This window comes from Triticum dicoccoides, chromosome 5B (assembly GCF_002162155.2).
Source record: "Triticum dicoccoides isolate Atlit2015 ecotype Zavitan chromosome 5B, WEW_v2.0, whole genome shotgun sequence".
Classification (NCBI taxonomy): Eukaryota; Viridiplantae; Streptophyta; class Magnoliopsida; order Poales; family Poaceae; genus Triticum; species Triticum dicoccoides.
The window spans coordinates 715,259,375-715,270,030 of record NC_041389.1 but is presented as its reverse complement, the minus strand read 5'-3'; positions in this window follow the sequence as shown (position 1 = coordinate 715,270,030).

The window sequence follows — 10,656 nt, the reverse complement described above, 5'->3', positions numbered from 1 at the left end:
TTTCCTGCCTCTAATGGATATACACATATTTTGGTTGCTGTTGATTACGTTACTAAGTGGGTAGCAGCTATTCCAATTAGTAGTGCTGATCATAACACTTCTATTAAAATGCTTAAGGAAGTTATTTTTTCGAGGTTTGGAGTCCCTACATATTTAATGACTGATGGTGGTTCACACTTTATTCATGGTGCTTTCCGTAAAATGCTTGCTAAATATGACGTTAATCATAGAATTGCGCCTCCTTATCACCCGCAGTCTAGTGGTCAAGTAGAATTGAGCAATAGAGAGCTCAAATTAATTTTGCAAAAGACTGTTAATAGGTCTAGAAAGAATTGGTCCAAGAAACTTGATGATGCATTATGGGCCTATAGAACTGCATATAAGAATCATATGGGTATGTCTTCGTATAAAATGGTCTATGGAAAAGCATGTCATTTACCTCTCGAACTAGAACATAAGGCATATTGGGCTATTAAAGAGCTCAACTATGATTTCAAACTTGCCGGTGAGAAAAGGTTATTTGATATTAGCTCACTTGATGAATGGAGAACCCAAGCTTACGAAAATGCTAAGTTGTTTAAAGAAAAAGTTAAAAGATGGCATGACAAAAGGATACAAAAGCGTGAGTTTAATGTAGGTGATTATATATTGCTATACAACTCTTGTCTAAGATTTTTTGCAGGAAAACTTCTCTCTAAATGGGAAGGTCCCTACGTTATCGAGGAGGTCTATCGTTCCGGTGCTATAAAAATCAAGAACTTCGAAGGCACAAATCCGAAGGTGGTAAACGGTCAAAGGATCAAACACTATATTTCAGGTAATCCTATAAATGTTGAAACCAATATTATTGAAACCGTAACCCCGGAGGAATACATAAGGGACACTTTCCAGACCGTTTCAGACTCCGAAAAGGAATAGGTATGTGGTACGGTAAGTAAACCGACTCCAAAACAATTTTTAAGGCAATATCTTTCCGTTTTGGAATATTTAGAAAAATAGAAAAATAATTAGCAGTCCGGGAAGACCACGAGGGCCCCACGAGGGTGGGGGGCGCGCCCTACCCCCCTGGACGCGCCCCGCTACCTCGTGAGCAACTCGTGTGCCCTCCGGACTCCGTTTTCTTGCACGATACGTATTTCGGTCTGTAAAAATTCATTATACATTCTCCCAAAGGTTTTGACTCCCGTATCACGCAAATCTCCTCTATTTTTGTTTTGAGCTGTTGCTACCGCAGATTAGAGCAAGATGTCATCTCAAGAGTCAGTCGGGGAGAGCCGGGTATCTAATCCGGCACCGGAACCAAGGGCAAACAGCGACGCTGACCACTTTGGGCCAGCAACGGAGGAAGAGATGGAGGCCGACCTGATGAGGGTAGATGCCATGGAAGATCAAGAAGTCACTTCTCGCCTCCGAACTGGGTTTACGATAGGGGAACTAGAGAGCTCAGCTATTCTAAACTCAGTTATCCCTTCCAATGTTAGATTTCTTTCTTATGAAAATATGAGGAGGAGTGTCTCTTGTTCTCCCGCAGCTATGCAACACCCTTGGGTGCAAGGAGCTTTAGCCGTTACAGGAAAGCTTCGCAAGGAAATAATGGACCTCAAGAAGCAAGTCAATAAGCTCGAGGAGGAGAACCGTATCTTGAGGGGAATCATCGCCAAAAATATTACACCAACACCAAAGAAGGAGACATAATCGCATGGGTATGGGCACTCCCCTTGGCAGCTGCCAAGCTTGGGGGAGGTGCTCCGGTATCTTATCACCATCACAACTCCTATCTTTACCATCTTTCCTAGTTCGATCCTTTTAGTAGTATCCTGATTTAGTAGAATAAAGTCATGGCATGATCTAGTTTTGAGTATTGCTTTATGATCCTTCTTTGTAATCGAGTCCGTGAGCTATATAATAAAGTTTAGTGTTGAGTCAAGGGCTTGATTATTTTGCCATGATCTTGGGTGAATAAAAGAAAAAGAATAAAAGAATCAAAGAGTTCATATTGATCTTATTGAAAGTAATGACTTCACATAGAAAGAGTATGATGATTAAAAGTTGTTGCGAGTTGGCAAATATAGCTTTGGGCATCGTTGCAATTAATAGGAAGTAATAAGGAAAGAGAGGTTTCACATATAGATATATTATCATTGACATCTTTTATGATTGCGAGCACTCATTAAAATATAACATGCTAAAGAGTTGAGGTTGGACAAGGAAGACAACATAATGAGTTATCTTTTCTTACATCTGTGATAAAGTATGTTGTCATGGATCCTCTAACATGTTGAGCTTGCCTTTCCCCCTCATGCTAGCCAAATTCTCAGCACCAAGTAGAGATACTACTTGTGCTTCCAAATACCCTTAAACCAGTTTTGCCATGAGAGACCACCATATCTACCTATGGATTGAGTAAGATCCTTCAAGTAAGTTGTCATCGGTGCAAAGCAATAAAAATTGCTCCAAATATGTATGATTGATTGGTGTGGGAGAAATAAGCTTTATACGATCTTGTGATACGAAAGTAATAAAAGCGACGGACTGCATAATAAAGGTTGATATCACAAGGGGCAATATAAAGTGACGTTCTTTTGCATTGAGATTTTGTGCATTCAACCATAAAAGCGCATGGCAACCTCTGCTTCCCTCTGCGAAGGGCCTATCTTTTATTATTATCCTCTACCTTATGCAAGAGTCACGGTGATCTTCACCTTTCCTTTTTCATTTTATCCTTTGGCAAGCTCAGCGTGTTGGAAAGAACATGATATACATATCTAATTGGATGTAGAGGAGCATGAATTATTATTGTTGACATTACCCTTGACGTAAAAGGTTGTGGGGAAGAACTATAAGCCCCTATCTTTCTCTGTGTCCGATTAAAATTCCATAACCACAAGTATTGCGTGAGTGTTAGCAATTATGAATGACTAAGTGATAGTTGAGTATGTGGACTTGCTTTTAAGCTCTGACATAGACTCTTTCCGATGTTATGATAAATTGCGATTGCTTCAATGACTGAGGTTATAATTTGTTGGTACTCAATAAGGTTTCTGATTCATACTTTCGCATTGTGAAAAGATCATCACTTGAACATAAGTAATCATATGACAAAATCTATATATGTTGCTATTATGAGAATAATCATGATGCCTGCATGTCCATATTTTATTTTTATCGATGCCTCTACCTCTAAACATGAGGACATATTTATTGTTATCGGCTTTTTGCTTGACGACAAGCGAGGTTTAAGCTTGGGGGAGTTGATACGTCCATTTTGCATCATGATTTTATATCGATATTTATTGCATTATGGGCTGTTATTTCACGTTATGTCACAATACTTATGTCTATTCTCTCTTATGATTTTGTGCATTCATAAGGTAGAGGACTGCATAATAAAGGTTCATATCACAAGGGGCAATATAAAGTGACGTTCTTTCACATTGAGATTTTGTGCATTCAACCATAAAAGCGCATTGCAACCTCTGCTTCCCTCTGCGAAGGGCCTATCTTTTATTATTATCCTCTACCTTATGCAAGAGTCACGGTGATCTTCACCTTTCCTTTTTCATTTTATCCTTTGGCAAGCTCAGCGTGTTAGAAAGAACATGATATACATATCTAATTGGATGTAGGGGAGCATGAATTATTATTGTTGACGTAAAAGGTTGTGGGGAAAAACTATAAGCCCCTATCTTTCTCTGTGTCCGATTAAAATTCCATAACCACAAGTATTGCGTGAGTGTTAGCAATTATGAAGGACTAAGTGATAGTTGAGTATGTGGACTTGCTTTTAAGCTCTGACATAGACTCTTTCCGATGTTATGATAAATTGCGATTGCTTCAATGACTGAGGTTATAATTTGTTGGTACTCAATAAGGTTTCTGGTTCATACTTTCGCATTGTGAAAAGATCATCACTTGAACATAAGTAATCATATGAAAAATCTATATATGTTGCTGTTATGAGAATAATCATGATGCCTGTATGTCCATATTTTATTTTTATCGATGCCTCTACCTCTAAACATGAGGACATATTTATTGTTATCGGCTTTTTGCTTGAGGACAAGCGAGGTCTAAGCTTGGGGGAGTTGATACGTCCATTTTGCATCATGATTTTATATCGATATTTATTGCATTATGGGCTGTTATTTCACGTTATGTCAGAATACTTATGTCTATTCTCTCTTATTTTACAAGGTCTACATGAAGAGGGAGAATGCCATCAGCTGGAATTCTGGGCTGGAAAAGGAGCAAATATTGGAGACCTATTCTGCGCAACTCTAAAAGTCTTGAAACTCCACGGAATACCTTAAAATAAATAAAGAAAAATCGTCGCCAAAGATCATATGTTCACCAGCACCATCTTCATCAGCATCTTCACCAGCACCATCTTATCTCCAAACCCTAGTTCATCTCTTGTATCCAATTCTTGTCTCCAAGTCCGGGATTGGTGCTAGTAGGTTGCTAGTAGTGTTGATTACTCCTTGTAGTTGATGCTAGTTGGTTTATTTGGTGGAAGATCATATGTTCAGATCCTTAATGCATATTATTATCCCTCTGATTATGAACATGAATATGCTTTGTGAGTAGTTACGTTTGTTCCTGAGGACAAGGGAGAAGTCTTGCTATTCGTAGTCATGTGAATTTGGTATTCGTTCGATATTCTGATGAGATGTATGTTGTCTAGCCTCTAGTGATGTTACGTGAACGTCGACTACATAACACTTCACCATTATTTGGGCCTAGAGGAAGGCATTGGGAAGTAATAAGTAGATGATGGGTTGCTAGAGTGACAGAAGCTTAAACCCTAGTTTATGCGTTGCTTCGTAAGGGGCTGATTTGGATCCATATGTTTCATGCTATGGTTAGGTTTACCATAATACTTTTGTTGTAGTTGCGGATGCTTGCAATAGAGGTTAATCATAGGTGGGATGCTTGTTCAAGTAAGAACAGCACCCAAGCACCGGTCCACCCACATATCAAATTATCAAAGTACCGAACGCGAATCATATGAGCGTGAGGAAAACTAGCTTGATGATATTCCCATGTGTCCTCGGGAGCGCTTTTCCTATTATAAAAGTTTGTCCAGGCTTGTCCTTTGCTACAAAAAGGATTGGGCCACTTTTCTGCACTTTATTTACTCTTGTTACTTGTTGCTCATTACAATTTACCTTATCACAAAACTATCTGTTACCACTTATTTCAGTACTTGCAGAGAATACCTTGCTGAAAACCGCTTATCATTTCCTTCTGCTCCTCGTTGGGTTCGACACTCTTACTTATCGAAAGGACTACGATAGATCCCCTATACTTGTGGGTCATCAATAGCCTAGAAATCTAAAGAGCCCTTGTAAGTAATAAATGCATAGCCTAGAAATTTAAATATGTTCCCTTACACATAGGCGCATCCATGCAACTTATATCCATGGTAGCTAAGCTTCACACGTGGTTACTAACAAATCAACACTAAATCCTGACCGAACAATATCAGAACCATAGGACACACAGAATTAATGAAAAATACACTACATAAGTAGGCTTATGATCAACCATAAATTGTTGAGTAGAAACTCAGCCTGGTCATTGCTTCTCATCGATTCATTTCTAATTAACAAGAATAAAAACATTTTATGTATTATCAAATGCAATGTTGAGGATATCGCTTTTATATCATTAGCGTCTCGTTTAGCCCAGGATTAGAGATTAATCGGAAATCAGCCGATTAATCAATTTTATCGGTCGATTATTTATTGGCCATTTTTTGCAAATCCCAGGTTCCCAACAGTAAAATATGCTATATTCAACACCAGAAAAATATTGGATAGAAGTGTTTCCTTGATTACTAGCCTCTGAATCCTTATGTAATGACAAACAAAATAGGACAATGGTACATAATGCTTAACAATGTCCATAAAACACAAATAAACATAGTTTTGGCAAAAACTGTGCTAGGAATAGGCTCGATTTATCAGTAGATTCTCGATAAATCGCTTGTCAGAGCGATAAATCGGGCCAAATGATAAACGGTAAAGATAAGTCATAATCTTATCTGTCACCCCAGGAGTAGCGATAAATTGGGAGATAAATCGTTGAATCGGAAGATTTTTTGAACAGTGGTCAAAGGGAAGTATCATTATAAAATATCTCCACATATAACAATAAGATCTGTGTATCAGAAAGTAATTTTACTGTGCAAACAATGACATCAGTGTGGATTCTTCTCATCATTTTACCTTAGTACAATGTTACCTGAAGAAACAACACTTTCGATCTTCAGAGTGGCAAATAGTTACAGCCCATCAACACCTCAATCAAGAAGTTAAATAGCTTGGCCACAGAACACATGTTAGTCATTTGAACATGGTCCTTTAAAAGAAGCATTTGAAAACAGAAATATCTCAAACAGAAAATGATTATCAGAATCCATATTGTTTCCCTAACCAAACTGAAAGAGATTCAGTTTCAATAAATAAGCAAGGAAGCAATGATAATTTCTCAATTGATTTTTTAGATGTTCTTTTACATGGATCAGGCAGGGAACCAATTGTACACATATAGTAATTATGAGCTTTACTTTGTACCTAACTAGATACTGTATTGGAGTTGTGCTTATCTCCAAAATAAATATTGACAACAAGACCCAAATTACCACATAATGTACTATAATTAAATAATGCCCTACATTTAGATTCCAGAAGAGTTGTCCCAACCATTTTCTATGTACATTCAGTTACTTATACATAATTTTAAGCTCTCCATTTTGTATGCCCAACAATGCATCATCTTAGTGGATGATATTGAATTGGAGGAAGAATATTTAGTGAGGGCACACGTCCTTTCTACTTGTGAGTTGCGTTGGGATATACTCGAAGATGAGAGGATGATGCAGTAGGAGAACCATGCAACACCTCGTTAGCAGCACCTGCAGACAAAATAAAAAAAATCCTTGCACCCAACGCAAACAAGGCGTTGTCAATCTGACGGTGTCCTGGACTAGGGGGTACTCACCACGTCATCTCCCGATCTGTTAGATTGGGCCGAGGACCCCCATGGCCGTATACTCATGGGCCAGTCCGGACAGCTGCCGCATACAAGGAAGATTCCACAAGACTTGGCGAACAAGACAAGGACTCCTCCCCACCGGCGTATTCGGCTAGGACTCTTGTTATCCTAGGCCTCTGGTGCATTATATAAACCGAGGCCAGACTAGTCGATAGACACAAACAACAATCATACCATAGGCTAGCTTCTAGGGTTTAGGCTCTCTGATCTCGTGGTAGATCCACTCTTGTACTATCCATATCATCAATATTAATCAAGCAGGAGTAGGGTTTTACCTCTATCGAGAGGGCCCGAACCTGGGTAAAAACATCGTGTCCCTTGTCTCCTGTTACCATCAGCCTAGACGCATAGTTCGGGACCCCCTACCCGAGATCCGCCGGTTTTGACACCGACATTGGTGCTTCCATTGAGAGATCCGATGTGTGTTCGGCAAAGTGTCGATGGCTCGCCTGCAGATCAACTGCGACTTCGGCATCTTCGTCACCAGCTCGACTGGTCACCTTGGTTCGACCAAGGACTGCGCCCTACCTCCGATCGTCATGTTCGGATGAGGGCCTTCATCAACATCAGCTCCGATCTCTATCAAGATCATGGAGGAATCATCCAGGGAGCCCGGGGGCTCAACGTCAACGTTGCGCTCGGGCGACCGTGCTGTTTTTCTGGACAGCGAACTTGTATCCGCCGTCACCGCCTCCTCGAGCGTCGGTTTGACGATTGCTTCGCTGGAATAGTGCGGAATTACGTCTACAACAGCCACGCTAAATTTCGTCGAGTTCCGATGGAGGAATCTCCGACAATCTACGATATACCGGAGCCCTGTCAAATCTGGACGAGAATCTGGACGAGTTTAGGGTGTGGTGTCCAGCTTCTAGCTTGGACCTCGTGCGGAAGATCCAACCGTTGATCGACCGCGGAAGTCTTGTATCTACCACCCCTCAAAATGTCAGCTCGATCCAACCGTCCAAACTCCGGGAACCTTCCGATTAGTGCATCACTTTTCGGATCTGTTTTCTGCGCGAAAAAAAATCCGACCCGAGTTCGTCCTTTTTACGAACGGGATTTCGGACATCCTTTTTGAAGGAAGTTTTGTATGGGGTATTGTGTTTTGTTCCCGAACACATCCCACTAACTTTAAAATCTTTTGAACATGATCTTCAATATCATGCTGGTGTCAAACCAGTCCGGCAATATTGCTCCACGGCTGCCGACCTGCGCTAGACACGTCGTCACTTTGTTGAGCTGAGCTCAACTTCTTTGGATCATCATCTCGGCAAGCCGAACAAGAGTCCGGCATGGCGAAGGATAAATCATTACCAACATCGCCGCCCCACGGATTTACACGGAGCGGGCATACCGGCATCGCCGCACGGTCGCTTCATCAAGCCGGCATCGACCACGTCACGACCTGCATCGGCAGGGCCGCACTATTGCTTCTTCAAGCTGGTGTCCATCACGCCGACCTACTTTGACATCTCGGATGGACCGGGGGCTTTGCCATCTCTTCATCAACCTACTCCGGACACTTCGGCGTCACTAGCCGACCAGCTCTGTCACGTTAGCTGGACCGAGGGCTTTGCCTCGGCGTGCCAACCTTTGCCAGCATTGCCATGCCGTCGTTTTATCGCCCATCAGGCAATGGGTGCACGGATCGAGTCCCAATTTTGGGAATCACCTTCCTTCGGATTGCTACAACAAATAAACCAGGTCTATCAAATGGTGGCCGCATTAACGATAGTCGCATGATGGTTCGGTCAGTTTCCGTACATAGTCCGGCGAATGCCGCATCCGGAGCTCGGACTGACCCGTGACTTTGGCGCCAGGCCATATTTCTTTTATTACTCACTTTCCATAAATTATTTATTATGCAACGATTTTTTTATCATTATTACTATTATCTCCAGTTTGCACCATTTTTTGTGCACAGGAAAATGATCTGGGGACTTCGGCGTCACTCTGCCGGTCTGCATTGACCGTGCTATGTCACCACTTCGGCGTGTCGAGCTCTCCGCTCCGCCACCTTGGAACCGGCTTGGGGGATGGAACCTTGTCCCGTATCAAGCTCGGACCGCGTCATCAATACCGAACACATTAACCAGCTAAGTCGCTTTCATGCTCAAAGCTTTAATTTCTAACTTGTGTTCGGTTCGACCAAGCATTATACTTTTTTGGAAAAATGTTGCTTGTAAAAAATTTTCTTCTCCAAACTTTGTTTGTGATGCATAAATTCAAATACCCAATTCATTTGGGGGCTTCCTTCATGAAGTTGTTCCTCTTGCATATGATTATACTTGTACGGCTTCGTTCCTTGTTCGTGTATTACGCCACAATATGCACCATATTGACTTAAGCGATTTGCAAGCTGGGTTGCCTCGCTCCTGTGTTTACCCCTACGTTCCCGATTGTTCGGCTAGGGAGTAAAGGGAGCACCTCTGCGATTGTCACGATCGGGTCATCCGAGCCGGACCTCAGACTGGGTGAAGCCGAAAGCTAGCGCTCTTATAGTTTTCAATGATGGTCGGCACACAACTGAACTCATGAGTACAAAAAATCTATTGCACAAGTCTCATAATAACAATGAGAACCCAAGAAAGGTATCGGTGGGGGTACTATTTTCTTCGAAGATGCTTCTTACACTTCGCAGTAATATAGCATAAGTTCCCTGAGCGCGCTTTGTCTGTTACACCCTTATGGCCTGATTGCGTGGTTATTGGAAACACCGTCGATATTCTCGACAGATGGAGTACATAACACTTTTCGGTCCTTGACCGAAGAGGGAGAAGCCGACGATCGATTAAGACGCGTTTAAAGTTCGGTTGAACATAGATATGATATAAGTACTTCGGTACATGCAATCATTCTTTTACCCAAGTCACTTGGGGGCTCTTAAATTTATATGAGCCGTTTTATGATAAGTGTTCCTCTTCTTAGTCGTTGCAAAGTTTTATTATTATTATTATCTATCACTCCTTTTTTCGACACGAGGGTGTGGTCACTAGCAGGGGAGCCTAATTTCTCTCTCAAAGCCGCTAGAGTTTAGTTTGCTAAACTGACCTAATGAGAAGTACTCCACCCTCGGGATAGGAGGTTGAAGCCGTAGGCTGAACCGCTTGAAGTCTCAAGAGCAGATGTATCATGTTAAAGCACGACAGAAGCACTTCTTCTGCTAAGGCCAATTTCGGATTGGCACGAACACTTGATCTCGTTCGGACGTCAAGTTTTTACTGACGTTTTTTGGTTTTCCAAGCTTATGGCACTTTTTAAACTATTTGTGTGTTTTCAGCACAAGTCTCGCAGTGCAACGCCGGACACCTTTAGAGATTCGGCAAAAACATTCTCGGATATTGCTATATATGCATCGGTTTCGAATTGTGTCTTCGGTCAATAGTTGGGTTGCCCGGCTCCTGCGCTTGCCTCCTACGTTCCGCTTTGTTCGGCTAGGTGTGCAAAGGGACAACCACTGCGATTGTGCTTCCAGCTCACATGGTTAAGCACCTCAGTGGAGAAAGTCGAAAACTGACTGTCACAATAAGCGTAAACTGGTCAGCGATCCGATGACGGTATTAAACGACAGGCCATTCATAACAATGGCCGAAGTGT